Source organism: Lagopus muta, chromosome 6 (assembly GCF_023343835.1).
Source record: "Lagopus muta isolate bLagMut1 chromosome 6, bLagMut1 primary, whole genome shotgun sequence".
Classification (NCBI taxonomy): Eukaryota; Metazoa; Chordata; class Aves; order Galliformes; family Phasianidae; genus Lagopus; species Lagopus muta.
The window spans coordinates 54597919-54613126 of NC_064438.1; the positions used below are offsets into that span (position 1 = coordinate 54597919).

At 45.1% G+C, this 15208-nt stretch overlaps 1 protein-coding gene across 1 annotated transcript in view; it reads left to right on the plus strand.

Annotated features, from left to right (window-relative positions):
• Positions 1-15208, plus strand: part of RTN1 (reticulon 1) — a 95327-nt gene that overhangs the window by 57386 nt on the left and 22733 nt on the right. The gene's annotated exons all lie outside the window — the stretch shown is intronic.

Here is a 15208-nt window from a genome sequence, read left to right on the forward strand (position 1 = left end):
TACTACTCTTTCTGAGAAGAAACTTTTCCTAATATCCACCCTGAACTTTCCCTGACACAGCTTAGTGCCATTACCTCTTATCCTATCACTGTTACCTGGGAAGAAGGGGGAGGAGAGGGAAGTGGCTGCTCCTTGCAGGGGAGTAGTTTGCACTGTTGACCAGGGGATGCTACTGGTATTGGGTAACCACAGCTCGAAGCTGGGTATGGCCATGACAAAGCAGGTATCCCCAGATTTGCAGCAGAAAGGAATGTTGGGGCTGCTCAAGCCTGCTGTGCCCCTGGCAAAGGCTGGCATGCAGAGAGCTGCTGCTTCCCTACAAAATTCTGGATAGAGCTCAGGCAAGCCCAGTCTCTGCTGCTCAGTGAGCATCTTTTTTGTCCATTCATATTTGTCTGCTGACCACATGATGGCCTGGAGATGTGGCAGGCACATTTGTGGCACACTTACATCTGATTTAACTAGTACTGTGAACCTAAGCATGCAAGTATGCTAAGGAAGCAGCCTGAGCATGCACAATGTGCTGAGGAGCCTACTGTAAGATCTGCAGAGCAATTAGATATGTTAATACTGATATTCTTAGTGATAATGAATTAATAACATTAATAGACTGAATAACAAACATCATTATTGCTCCTTAATATGTTTCCCTGCCAGATCTCAGAGCACACAGCATCGCACTGTGTATCTCTTAGTTCATTTACAGCTCAGTGAGCTCCATCTTTTCTCTCCCCATCCCCAAATTCCCCTTTTGCAAGGCTTTGCCCAGGCCATGCGCAAACCCTCAAAACAGCAGGGCTGATTGAATTTCCCTTGCACAGCCTTCCTACAGTATGGAGGTTGGGTATGGTTCCTGCAAGGTTGCTGATTCCTGCAATCACATCAAATGCTCAAAGTTGCACTAGGCAGACAACTCAGGATCTTAGATTTGGGGAAATACCTGGGCAATACCAGAAAGACAGCTTATTTCACTGTGGTTTGGAGTTTTCAGGCCCCAGTACAATTTTCAGGGACATGCACCCTTGTTAACAGTTCAGCCTTCCTGGAAAATCCCTCATGCTGCCTTGCCTTCTCTTTAGAAGACGTCTGTTTCCTCAGAGAGATTTTTTTCTTCCAGGCCATTTGAACTCAAAGCGTAACCCCACACAAAATCCAAAATGCCAAACTTCATCTGGCTGTAGCTCTGCTGAACTCAGTGCACCTACATACAGTACAAATCCAATTTCTCTTGATTTTATTTGGAGTTCTTTGGACTAACTTTTCCCTCTGCTTTCTGCCCTTGCTTAAACTGATGCTAGCGGGGGCTTGTTCCCATGTGGCAGTCATAGAAGATCCCTGTGTGCATGACTTTCTGCCCATATCATGTCTGTGTTTCCTATCTACATTCCCATAGGTCTGTAGTGGCAAGAAAGTTTCCTCCAGGACAGATAGGAGACAGCTAATTACTGCTTGGTGATGTGCAAGTACTGTATTTTAGTTTCTGCTTTTCTCCCTTATGATGCTCCAACGTCAGAGACAAGGAGAACAAAAACATAAAGTCTACCAAGAAGATTATTGCTAAATCTTGTGTTATTTTTTAAAGCAGGTTTCAGGGTAGGGAGAGGTGGGCTCAAGGTATGAAATGTGAATGGTTGCAGTGTCTGGTTTACTCTGCCTTCCTATCATGGGTATTTGTTCTACAGGTTGCTATGTCTGGGTACCAATTAAATTCATGTGTTGAATATAGAATATGGGACTCTCCTGACCTGGGAAAGAAGAATTTATCCTCTCACTTATGAACTGACATGAATTCACATGAAACTCTTAAGCTGTTTTTCAGAGGTGAACTGAGGGGACACATTAAATGGCCTGGTGGAACCAGAGCATCCCCCTTGTGTCTCCCCAGGTTGCATGAGCTTGGAGTGGGATTGGCTGGCAGAAAAATGACAAGGCAGAGCGCATCCAGGGGGACAGTGGCTGCCTTTGTAGCACTGACCTGAAATCTTGGCAAAGCTTTTCAACAGAGGCATTAAATACATGCCAACTTGGGTTCACACGCCAGGCATTTGGCATGGACCACATTCAGCCTAGTGGTAAGTGCCACTCAATGGAAGTGCAGCAAAATGATGTCATGCAAATCATGAAGAGAGTTATCTTAATTATAACTGTCTATCATAAAGAGGATACCAACATACAACACTATTTAAACAGAAGACAAAACCTTCCAGACTTTATGTTAGCTCTTTGTTTCATGTCACTTTGGTAGTGCTGGTCCACCACCACCACATGCCACCATTAAGACAGAATAATTTTTGTAATGTTCCTGGAGTCCATGTGGGGAATGACCTCACTGTGGCCATCACAAAGTTCCACCTGAGCTCAGAGCAGTGCAAGCTCAGCATTTCTGAAAATTAGTGGATCAAATGAAGCTGTTACACTCACACAGCTGTGCTGTTGACACCCAATTTTAGGTATTTCTGTTGCCTTTGGCCTGCTCACAGCCAGGTATATGAAATTTAAAAATAGCCACCAGCTTCATGTCTGAGTATGAACTATTTTGCAGTGTGATACTGTAATTCCATCAAGGCAGAGAGCAGCAAATGGATGTGAGGTTTGCGCAGTAATAACTCAATGTCTCTGCTTAATGTCTGTTGCCATCCAGTGGCAATAACAAAAATGGGCAGTGACTTCCTACCTCCTTTTTACTGGAGCTGAGTATCACAGGTTGTAATAACAGAGCTATCCCCATGCTGTTAGCTGCTAGTAAGACACATTTGCTTTTTTGCACGGTCAGAAAGGTTGTAGTGCTGGACACAGCCCATTCCATCAGGATTTGGAGCCCTTCCGGATGTAGTTTTGTGGGGAGGAGTTTGCCAACACAATTTCGTTTTTGTTTTAAATATTCAAACACAGAGAAGGAAGATCAGATGTATTTGTCTTATCCAGTAGCCAGAGCAAGGGGTGTGGATGCTCTATGTTTATTTTTCTTTTTCATTTTATGTCAATTCAGTGCAGGAGAAGGGGAACTCCAGCCTGGGGCTGTAGTCATGCTGCAGCCCACACACTAGATGGCACAGCTCGTAGGACCCAGGCGCCAAGCAAGGCCTCCAGCCAAGAAACAGTCTGATAAAATTCAGCATCTAAAATGCTGTCTTCTACACTGCAGCTGATGCCACCCTACTATAAACATCCATGCCTTTCTGAGGACCACTGTAATGTTAATCTGGTTAGTCACCTACAAGGGTGACCCCACATGCCTTCCTGTGTTGTCCAGAGCTGTCAAGCCATATGTTTTTTTCCTCTTAATCTCTGTGTCTACCTCTGCTACTGGCTGCAGAGAAGCTGATTTTGCAGTTTCTCAAGAGATTGTTTCCCAGCAGAGATCTGCGAGAGTCCTCAAGTTATTGTGCATGGTTTTTGTTCATCAGAACGTAATCTGCATTGTGTTAGCACATCTCTGCTGTTGAGAGAGCTGCTGGTGAGGCATTTTCCTATGGGACGGGGATGCTTGGTAGGGTGATTTAGTAATACGAGGCTTGTTTCTCATCTGTGTGCTTCACTAGGCTGGCTCTGGCTCTGCAATCAGCATCAATCCAGGCCGCGGCTTAAGCATACGGTAATGTTAGTTTAATATTGTAGTGCCATCTGCTGTAAGTGCCTCCACACTCCAGCCCATCTGTTTTGCCTGTTCCAGTTTGCTTTGTATGGGACTCTGATAGCTTTGCATCCTTTGGAAAGTCCCCACTTAGAAAAGGTATGGAAAGAGGGGTGTCCTGCCTCGAGCCAGAGCATTTTCACATGTAAAACAACCTAGAGAGGTGAAGGCATGAATCCAGGTCTGGCTTTGCCTCAAAACCTTGGGTTACATTGGTGAACCTGTTTGTTCTTGCTTCCTCCATAAAATAATTCAGGTGGGAAAGGCACAGTGGAGGTCTCTACTCCAATCTCTTGCTTGAAGCAGCTTCATCATATTGCTCAGGGCCTTGTCTATCAGCCCTTCTGGCTAAAAGCAGATATTTTTGGGATTAGCTGAGACCTATGAATCTAGGTTGGTTCTGGAACACTGCCTGGGCTTCAGGAGCGCTGAGCGTGCTGCAGGGTGGGATAGAGGGGAGATACCATGGCACACGGCTTCGTGGAGGGGCTTCACTGAGACCCATCTGGCCCTCAGCCTAGATCAGCGTTGGAGCTCCTGGCAGATGCTTGCGGCTTATTTGGAGAGGGCTCTGTTGGCAGATCCTCTGCCTGTTCCCAGGCACCTGCTGAAAACAGTTGTCATTCCTTCATCCTTTACTTCAGGCTAAACAATTCCAACTTCTTCGGTTTTATTTCTCCAGTCATGTTTTTGAGCCATGGGAGCCATTTTGTTGTTCTCTTGGCCCTTTTTTGCCAAAAGTGAGATCCTTCTGGAAGCAAACTAAAGAGGGTGGAGGCCATCACTACATTGATAATTGATTGCATGCCTGTTCTACAGGCTAGGGCTGGGCTTGTAGGTCCCACTGCAACAGCCTAACATTGAGGTCCATGTTTGCAAGAGTTATCTTTTCCAGTTTGCTTGGAAATGTCTCTTCAGACTTCTGTTGCATTTTGTGCCAATCCATCTTTCCCAGCTTGGACTCGTTTGAGTCTCTTAATTTTCTGCATGGAAACAATTGTGCAGGAATTTGTGAAAGGGCTGGAGAAGTCCAGTGGAAAAAGGACATTAATCTTGGAGCATTTCTAAGAAATGGAGAACTTGCATGACTTCCTGCTCAGACTGTTGAATGCATGCTTGAGGAACGCGCTGCGGGTGTCTTAAGGGGGACTGACATTTTTCAAATGGGTTTTGGAACTTCAGGTCATACTGTAATGCTGTAATACCCCAAGAACCATGAGCAGAATTGAATGAAAGAGGTCCAATGGACAGGACTTGCAGCTTTTTCAGAAATCTGCATTTCTTCCCATGAACCCAGCAGCCCGTTTTTCTTTTTTCTCATGGGCTGTCTGGCCCCACAGCCCACTTGATTCACAAATCTCCACTTACTCTGCTGAGTACAGTCTCAGCTACAGATTGGTGAAATAGCTGGAGTGCTGTGCTGAGGTGAGTGGGTTGAGGTTCAACAAGGCCAAGGGCCGGGTCCTGCACTTTGGCCACAACAACCCCGTGCAGCGCTATGGGCTTGGGGACAAGTGGCTGGATGACTGTGAAGAGGAAAGGGACCTGGGGGTGTTGGTTGATGCTCGACTGAACATGAGCCAACAGTGTGCCCAGGTGGCCAGAGCGCCAACAGCATCCTGGCCTGCATTAGAAATGGTGCGGCCAGCAGGAGCAGGGAGGTGATCATCGCCCTGTACTCAGCACTGGTGAGGCCGCACCTCGAGTACTGTGTTCAGTTTTGGGCCCCTCACTACAGGAAAGACATGGAGGTCCTAGAACGTGTCCAGAGAAGGGCAGCGAAACTGGTGAGGGGTCTGGAGCACAAGTCTTATGAGGAACAGCTGAGGGAGCTGGGATTCAGTCTGGACAAGAGGAGGCTCAGGGGAGACCTCACTGTGCTCTACAACTGTGTGAAGGGAGGTTGTGGTGAAGAGGGATTTGGCCTCTTCTCCCAAGCAAGAAGCAGGACCCGAGGAAATGGCCACAAGTTGTACCAGAGGAGATTTAGGTTAGACATAAGGAAAAACGTTTTCTCTCAGAGAGTGGTCAGGCACTGGAATGGCTGCCCAGGGAGGTGGTGGAGTCGCCGTCCCCGGCAGTGTTTGAGAGGTGTCTGGATGAGGAGCTGCGAGATGTGGCTTAGTGCTTGTGGTGGCAGTGGTGAAGAGGGTGGCTGGATTAGATGATCTTGTAGCTCCTTTCTAACCTTGTGATTCTATGATTCTATGATTCTTTGCACATACAAGTGCAGCAGGACCACAGAAATGTCTCAGTAAGTCTCATATCCTTTGGGTCTCCACCTTTGTCATCCATATCTTGAGCATTTTAAGCCATTGCATCTCTGGCATCTGTTCTCTCTTCTGACTTTTGGCTGTGCTCCCTGTATGCTGTGTAAGGCCAAATTTATAATGTATGAGTGTCAAAGCTTTAACACAGTGGCTGGATGCTCAGACGTGCTTTTAAAATTAGATGCAGTTTAATGTAGGCAGATCATACATTTTCTCTTGGGACTGCCATCCACTCCACTGTCCATCTCTGAGCTAAATACAGAGCTATAAAAATTTGTAGACCTCATCCTTTTGTTTTCATATAGCTCCTCTTTCAGACTGCCTCTGAAGAGTCACTGAAAGACAAGGTGCTCCAATAGAGCTCTGCAGTAGATATGGCACAGGATGGTGTTTAGAAATGTTTCTGCCAGGCCGAGATTACAAGATTACCTCCTGACCATTAAAAAAAATATTAAAAACAGCTACTTGTATGACTGTGCACAGGTGCCTGATGGTTGTATGAAGCGCTTCTATATCAAAGACATGCATGGCAATATCTAAGCCAAGAACAGAGAGTTGCTGGGTACCCGTATACAAACAGGAACCTGCCGAGGACAGATCCAAAGAATAAAGATGTGTAACAAGTCTAGACCTCTTTCTCTGCAGGCTGGGCTGCACAAGTTCATGGCTTGTTCTGCCTGTGTCCTTGTCCAAGTCTGTGTCCACACCGTGCCAAGCCAAGCACCCAAGGATGGCTCAGTCCTGCTCCTGCGGAGGACTGTAAGGAGACAGTAACCCTGCACATAGTGATTTTCCATTCCTATGAGCAAACCTCAATTGCAGAGTTGATCACAGCTGAAGCAAATTTTGTAAGCTCAAATCTTGACATGGTGCCTCTTTCTGTGTCTCTTGGCATCGACAGTGACTCAGCTTTCGGATAAGGAGATGCTGTTAAGGCCAAGTTGCTTGTTTTTTGTGACTGTAGCATTGAGGATCTGATCACAGGGACAGTTCCCCAGATGCCTTGGTACAGCAATGTTTTGCTTGTTTTGGGCTTAATCCTGTAATTCTTCAGATATTAGGCTGAGTAAGGATTTCCCCAGATGTTATTATTCAGCTGGCAGATAGCATGAGGTTAAAATTAAAGTATTTGACTGTACTGAAGTTCTGGAAGGGGTGTGTGTGGTGCGAGCTCTCCTTCGCTGAGAATGAAAGCTGTAGCTGGATATTGATTTTACTGCTGTTTTTCCTTAGCTTCTAAGAGTGCATTTCTGATTGGGATATGATAACAATATCAACTGAAGAAGGAATTTTCTCTTCTTGGGAAGCTGTTGTGGTCATGTGAATTAGGACTACATAGGAGATAGGCAGTGATCCAACAATTCAAAAGGTTTGATTTGGCCCCCAGAGAAACAGCATCTGGCATTTCTGTTATTTTGACTCTTAACCTTACCTTGATTACCACTTTGTTTTGTTTGTTTTATTATTTTGTTTATTAGTGCAGCGATTTTCTTCTTAACTCTCATCTTTTAGATGAGAATGCACTATTTTTTGCAGAGACACACCCCAGCTTTCCTCTCTTTTCCCTCCATCTCTCAGCAGCTTGGTGGTTACATGGGAACTGTAGCAGAGAGACATCATGTTGGTGTTTTGCTTTCACAGCACTTCATCTGTGTGTGAAGAATAGAAATACTTATGGAAAAATATAATGCTATGTAAGAACAGCTCACTTTGGATGGCAGTAAGCTGGCTGACCACAGGTCTGACAGAGGCAGGCCTACCTGTGGTGGGGACACTCGGCGATGCTAATGTTGCTTAAATCAGCTCTGACAACAACAACAAAGATTGTCACTTATTTCCTATCTGGTGCCTTGTTATTCTACATGGTATCAGTGATCTCTTGAGGTCCCTTCCAACTGAAGCTATCCTGTGATTCTGTGATGCTTTCCTGTATTTCCCTACAATCTCTGGAAAAGGAGTGCAAGCTGTTCCACAGGTCATATGAACATAATCCACAATTAAGTTCATGAGAGTGCAAACTGCTGAGAGGTGACCTCAGGAATCCTTAGAGCTTGGGTAATTTGAGAAGAACAAAGTGGATACAGATAAGCAGTATTACCTTTGCAGAAAGCCATGTCTTAGAGGAAGAAGGCTTTCAAGAGAATACATTAACCTGCATTATGGATTTTGCATTAGGTCATCCAGATTACCAGATAAAGTAGGAATATCAGTAAAGACTCTCCCCTTCCAAACTAGATCCTAAAGAATAATTTGTCAGGGGAACAGCTCTTGGTGTTGCTCATCTGGCTGGATGTAAACACTGCTGGGGCTACACATTTCATAAAAGTGACCACAATATGGGATAATTTGAAATTGCTTATCTTTTGACTAGCAGGTGCAATAAGGTTGCAGAATTTAAGGAAAAGGACAGCTGCAGGTTTCCGAGGTCTGACAGCACCCACAGCCTGGCTGCTATAAACCCCTGCCTCATGTAGAGTTACTTGGGATCCACAGCAGTGTGAGATCAAAATCTAGAGTCTGGCAGTCCCAGAGGCGCTGTTTTCTCAGCAGCTCATTTCTAAGCAGCCACACTCACTGCAGTGCTGTCATCAGAGGCAGGCATTGCACAGACAGTGTTTTCTGCTCTGTCTCTCTGGTGGATAGAGACTGCTCCTTACAGATGCAGGTGGAGTTATTGCATACGTCCTGATGAAAAGCTGATAGCATCTACCAAACACAGCCTGCATCTGGGCAGCCGGAAGGGAGCAGGGCATGAGAGCTCATAGAAAAGCCAGCAGAGATTAATAGCCACCATTTCTGAAGATTACTTTGTCAGCTAATGTACCATTGATACAAGAGCAGCTATGCTCACTGCTTAGGTTAAGTGCAGAAGCTTTTCCAGGATATGGAAGTCACTTCCAAAGAGAAAGGGATGCATTCATTGCTTGTTTCAGATGCCTGCACTGGAGCTTTGCTGCTGCTGAAAGAGCACACCCACGTGTAACCTCACACAAAAGAACTAGGTTTTCTCCAGCCAGGAAGTTGTAAAGAATAAGATTTAATAAAATGGAAGCAATTGTGTTTTCTGAAACAAGCAGTCACCTATACACTTTATTTTACACTTTACTATTTGTACAGGCAGTTATTGCAGCTGGATGTTATGTGCTGACTGTGCTGCCTGGTGCTCCCAGACAGAGTAATTGCTCATACAAATTAGGTCAGAATTGCGTGGGCAATAATGTTCAGCATTCCAGAGAAACAGCCCTTGCTCCTCTCAGGGAAAGGGTCTGAGTGCTGCAATTTTGGGGAAGGAAAGATGGCTCAGTCCCAGCAATAGCACTATTAGGAGCAGCATGCCTACAGGTTTTGGCCATATTTAGAACGTTGCTTTTCTTAGAGCTGCAGATTGGCAGTGAGGGGCAGCAAAACAGATTTCCAGACAAAGCAAGAAAGGAGATGATAACATCCTCATTTTACAGATGGCTGCTGAAATACGTGCACACTCATCTTAAAGCCCCTTTGCCTAGGAAAGCTGTTGAAAAAGGGACTGTGGTTGGCTAATTTATTATGCTATTAATGGATTTGTTGAATGATGTGAACTGATTTCAGTTCAGCAACACCAGGAATATACCACAGAACTGGGAAATGACCCCTCTTTATTTCTGAGTCTATTTCCTGGTTTGCAAAACCGTCTCTATAGCCGGGTTGTTGACCCTTACATCTGCTATATGTCTGTATGAAATTAGTGGGTTCCCCATCAATCCAAGTGGCAACGAGCAAGAGCAGCAAGGTAAGAAGAATTTTGGGTAGCACTTCATTTCTATCACACAGTTAATTCCCATGTATACAGGTGTATGTCCATATAGCTGTGGCAGCGTGCTTTCCACTTGTAGGTTTTGCTCCTCCAGAAGCAGTGAAGGGGAGATTATGCTGGAATGAAGCTTAAAAGAAGAAAAAAGCTAAAGAGCAGTTTTGTGCTTAGTAGTGCTGAATTATTCATAGAGCTGGCCGTCCAAACTGACGCTGCAGAGGGAAATAAATGAAGGTGCTGGAGGGAAAATGTCAGATGACATGTCAGCCAAATGCCTGAGTGTCACAGGTTGCATGGAGGATCAAGCCAGGGATCCCAACTCCTAAGTGCTGGGTTGCTGTCTGCCCTTTGTAAGGGACAGCAAGCATGTTGGCCACGAATTCTGGTGCGACTTCAGTGATGCTTGTGAGCCTGGGTTAACTCAATTTGTGACCTTTATTCCAGGGAAACCTTCTCTTTGAAGGGATTAGCAATGAGTAGGGAATAGTCATCTTACAGCTCTCTGGGACCACGGCTATCTAAGGGCAGAGGCACTGATGGGACAACTCCAATACAGCAAGTGGAGCCACAAAGTTTGAATAATTAATTCCTGTGCAACAGAATTGCCAGGTAACAGCCTGAACCAATGGTTGAACACCAGGAGAGAAGGTGCGGCTAACCCAGAGAGCTCAGGTGCAAGCAATGCACCTGGGTGATCAGAAGGGATGGACTCTGGATCTGCTCCTCCTCACTCTCATTTAAGGGTTAGCAGCCAGTGAAAGAGTATCTCTCTGGATAGAGACTGTTTTCCTCTTGAGCTGTCACTGGTCATCAGAATAGGTGAGCTAATTTTTATTCTTTGTCATCGTGTATTGCTCCCAGTGCTTGTATCCTGATAGAAGGTACTGTCCTTGCCTTCTTTTGTCATGTGTCAGCCATATCTCTCCAAAGAATCTCCCTTTGTCCTGTTTGAAAGAGCTGCTTTCTGCTTTTCCTGTCCCCCCTGGTTAAAAATCAACCATGAATTTTGCAGCATCTTTCCTCTGTGCTTCATCTGCAGATGAAATCTCTTAGAATCACAGAATGGCTTAGGTTGGAAGGGACCTCAAGCATCCTTCATTTCCAATCCCTATGCTGAGGATAGGGTTGCCAGCCACTAGACTGAACACTAAATGAGGTTCCAGAGCTCCATCCAACCTGGCATCTATCCTTCCTGTTTACTGCCCTGCAGCTTCCAGCAGCAGCTAAGAGGAGTGTCTGGGGTGAGCAGAAGCCATCTGACCCATACCTGATGCTACGTGGGGAAGTGATAACTGTGAGTTCAGAGGCCTGGCTTCTGAAGTAGTAATGTGCAGTAATTAGAGCCCTTCTTGAGGAGCAGAATTTTTCCCTGGCGCTTCTCTGGCTGCCAAGACTTAGAAATCTTGCCTCAATCATTATGCAAATGGCTCTGCTACATATAGCTGAGCTCTCCTGAGTATTCCTGAAGAAAATATTCAATGCACTTGGCTTCAGCTCCTGTTGTTCTGATTTGGAGATTCCAGGAACTGAGATTGTCTGCTCTGAGTCAGGAGATATTCAGATGTGGGCTTTAGTTTGCCCTGTGGGCAAGGGTGAAGTTAAAATCTGCAGTTAACACATCCAAATCAGACCACACAAATATATATATACATATATATATATATATATATATGTGTGTGTGTGTGTGTGTGTGTGAGTATTAGATATATGTAGAATTCTCTCAATTAGAGCCTCCCATCCACTTCCTGTAAATGCTGACCCAGGCTGAGTTACCAGCTTGTCCCTGCCAACACTGGCTGGAAAAAAGAGAAGTATAGAAAATAGAATCATAAATTATCCCAAGTTGGAAGGTACCTGTAAAGATCAAGTCTAACTCCTAGAGTTGAAAACAAGGAAACGTGTAGAAAGCATATTCTTCCTAGAATACCAAGGTTTGTGTTTTCCCAGGATAAATGTATGACTCCCAAGGTAAGCTCTGTGTCTCTGTGAAGCCTCCAGAGCATCTGATGTGTGTTGTGTCCTGTTAGTTAGTTGGAGAGTCCCAGTTTTCAGTGTCCCTTCTCGTGGCTCTTTCTCCCCAGAGAATGGGAGAGATCACTTTTGTTAGCTCTTTGCAGTTGATTCCCACTGAACTGAAAGGAGACTTGAAAAATGGAATCACTGCAGAAGGATCTGCCATGCTTTGGGTTTATGGTTTGGTTGTTGTTGTTTTCTTCTTGAACAAGATTTAACTATGATAGTTGGATCTGTTCCAGGAAGGGGAGATACAACATGCTCTCAGCTGTGGAAAATCCTGCAGGAATTCACTTTTACTGACCAGACTGAAAGGTCTCTAAAATGCCGAGGTACCCTTTGTCTATCATTTTGTCAAGGCAATATAGCAAGGGAGAGGATGTAAATATTTGCTGGAATTGTGTATTGGAGAGCACCCAGGCATCTATGTTTGGTTAATCTGCATTACAAGTGAAGTCAGAGGAATAGCAGGTGACTTTGAAAGGCTGTAGTGCTAGACACCTTTTGTAACACACACAAATCTCATCCTGGCTTCATAAGGAAAAAGAAAGCTCTGGGATGATTATTGTTTTCAGATCTTACTCCAGTTGTACTGTCTGGAGCCACCATCAGGATCTTGTGTTGGACCAGATGGACATGTGCAGTAAGATCCTCTCCTAGGAGAGTCTACAGAATGAATTTTGGTCTAAGGAGGATTGTTTAAGTCACAAAACCAGGAAACAGCACCATTTTGTGCTGGCTGAGGTCAGCCCTGGCTTTGATGTTGCCCGTTCTCCTTTTCACTTAAGACACAATAGCTCTGGTGGGAGATGAAGCACAGACAGTCCATGTCAGCAGATGACACCTCCTGCCATGCACAAAAAATGCTGCTTCTGCTGTAAGTTAGAGGAGTGGAAGTATGTAAGGGCTGGAGGACCAAATGGTCTGTTTTAATTATTCATCGCTTGCAGTAGCTATTATTATTTAAGATATGCCCTTCTTGGCCTGAAATATTAGCTGCTGACCCATTTCTTTCCTTGGTTGCTATCACCTGACATCCTGCTGCACTCTCTCTGGAAGCAGGCCAGACCTACAGTCTTGTCCATCAAGTCCCAACCCACTGCCATCCTTGCAGGAACTGCAGTGACTCCTGTAACCATCCGTGCCATCCCTTAGGCTGTTCCTGGCTGTAATTCTACCAAGCTAGCCAATGCTTTGCTCCTTGTGCTGATCCCAAATGGCTGCTGGGCTTCCCTTGCTCTGCTCCATTGCTTCTCCCCAAGACCAGAACAGCCAGTGTGTGTAACACGTTCAAGGGAAGAGTCCCTGTGGCTCTGCCTGCACACCTACTGTCATCCCCGTTCCTCTTTGAGAAGTGCAGGCCTTCTTTAGTCTGCTTTTTAATAACACAGATGCTTTTAATAGTTTACTGCCTTTGCCCTCAGTTCCCTCTCCTTGTCTGTAGTCTGTTTAACGCTTCCTTCTAAGTGATGGCTTTGTCACTTAATCTCATTAAAACTTCTCTTCATTGAACTCCATGTGCTGCTTATCAGACTGTAAGCCTAATCTCCCATTTGTAATTAATTTGTTCTGTGCCTCCTACAATTTGGCATTGTTAGATAATGGCATCAGTCTCAAGGTCGTTGACATGCAGCAGGAGGAAAGCACCAGCACTAACTGCCCTAACAGCCTCCGTCCTCCTGCCTCCTTCCTTTGCCATACTGCTTGATTTTATTGACAGCTTTCTCCCTCTACCTCAGCCAGTTTCTGATGTGTTTCAGCTGTCTCCTGTCTGGCTTATGCTGCTCTGTGACTTTATGAATCAATCTCCTGCATTGCCCAGAGGGAAATGCTTTCCTGATATCTTCCAGACTCATCTGCACTACTTTGCCCTCTTGCCTTTCAGTTCATTCCTGTTTGGTCCAGTAATTCAGGTGCGCTGCTCTTCCTTTGCAGAGCTACGTGTAAAACTGGAAGAGATTCATTTTGTGGACTTATGGTTGGGGATGGGATACAGGAGCCTTTCTCCTTTGGGCTGCTAAGTCAAGTGGACGCTTGGTGTCTTGCCCAGTGTAGAAATCAATCAGTGCTGTAATTTGATGTGTGTATTTAAATATATTAATAAATTCTGGATCCCCAGAATGCTACAGCATGCTACCACCAGCCAGTTCCTGGTGGGTGGGATGAAAGCACTAATCAAAGGTGAAAAACGGCCCCTTAGTGCTTCCTGCAGATGGGATGTGGGTGCTTGGTGCCAGCCCGTGTAGAGCAGAGTTGGTGGGGTCCTGCCCTGGCTGGCTCTGCTGGCTTGAAACCTGCTTCTAGCAATAAATTTCACAGCTAGAAAAGGCAAGAATGAGACCTGCAGTGGCACTGCCATTTGTTCATCAGGAATTGCTGAAACAGTTATCTGGGGCCTTTGTGGGCTCTTGAAATAGGGTTAGTCTGGGCCAAGGTAAAGCACTTCATTTTCCCTGACAGACTTATCTTCATCTCACATTTCCCTGTTTGGATGTAGAATCCAACAGACTTGAGCTGATTTGGCTTATTCTTTCCAGTCCTGCATGTCCTGGAAGCCATCTACTGAACTTAAGTAACAGTTCCACACAAAGCTGTCATTAGGCCACAGGTATCAGTGATGCAGCATTGATCACAGTATTCAGGCAGCTACACAGAGCAGTTCCAAACCTATTACCTGGAGTGGGGTGGAGGAAAATTTCAGACACTTAAAACTCAGAATTTGTCATTCACTTGAGTCTGCTACTATATTTTCTAAATTACAGTTCTTGTTTGTTGTGGTTTGTTTGTTTGTTTGTTTGTTTTTCTTGATATTCAATTAAAAAAGAAAAAAGCCACAACTGGTGAGAATATATCTTGGTAGCAGGTAGGCTGCTGTGAAACAGCTTTTGTTTCATGGGGGGTGATGAATACCAGAAAGACATTTTGCACTTGCACGTGTAATGGCTGCATACATTTGGCCCCACTGCTTTCTGTGGAGTCAGTTGAAGGCAGGTAGCCGGATCTGCAATGCTGTGTGTAAGAGACAGCTCATGGGTAAGGTTCAGCTCCATACTTGAGGATACACGGTTATTACTCCCAGTGAAATGTGCCTAGCTCAGAAGCAAGAAGGCGTGTTTGCAGTGTGCTTGTCAGCTGTTAGGAATTGTGTTTTGTCTGAATGCAGTTATGCCTAGGGATGCTAGCTAGGAGCAGAAGACTTTGTGGCTATAGTCACATACTCAGTGGTCAGTGGTTTCTGCTCAATGACCATATTGATGAGACTAACAGAGTGACAGCTTCAGGAGACTTAGTCCTGTGATCTGAACCAGGTCTGCATCAGAATGTATAAACTGTTCCTTCCTAAACTGTCCTCATTGTGGACTCTCTCTGCAATACGTTCCTCCAAACCATGCTGAAAACATCTTTATAATCCATTTATATAACTCCTTTTGTGCGCTGTGCTGCCATTCTCTGGGCTCAGACAATCACTACACCGATGTGATCAACAAAAGAACAACAATC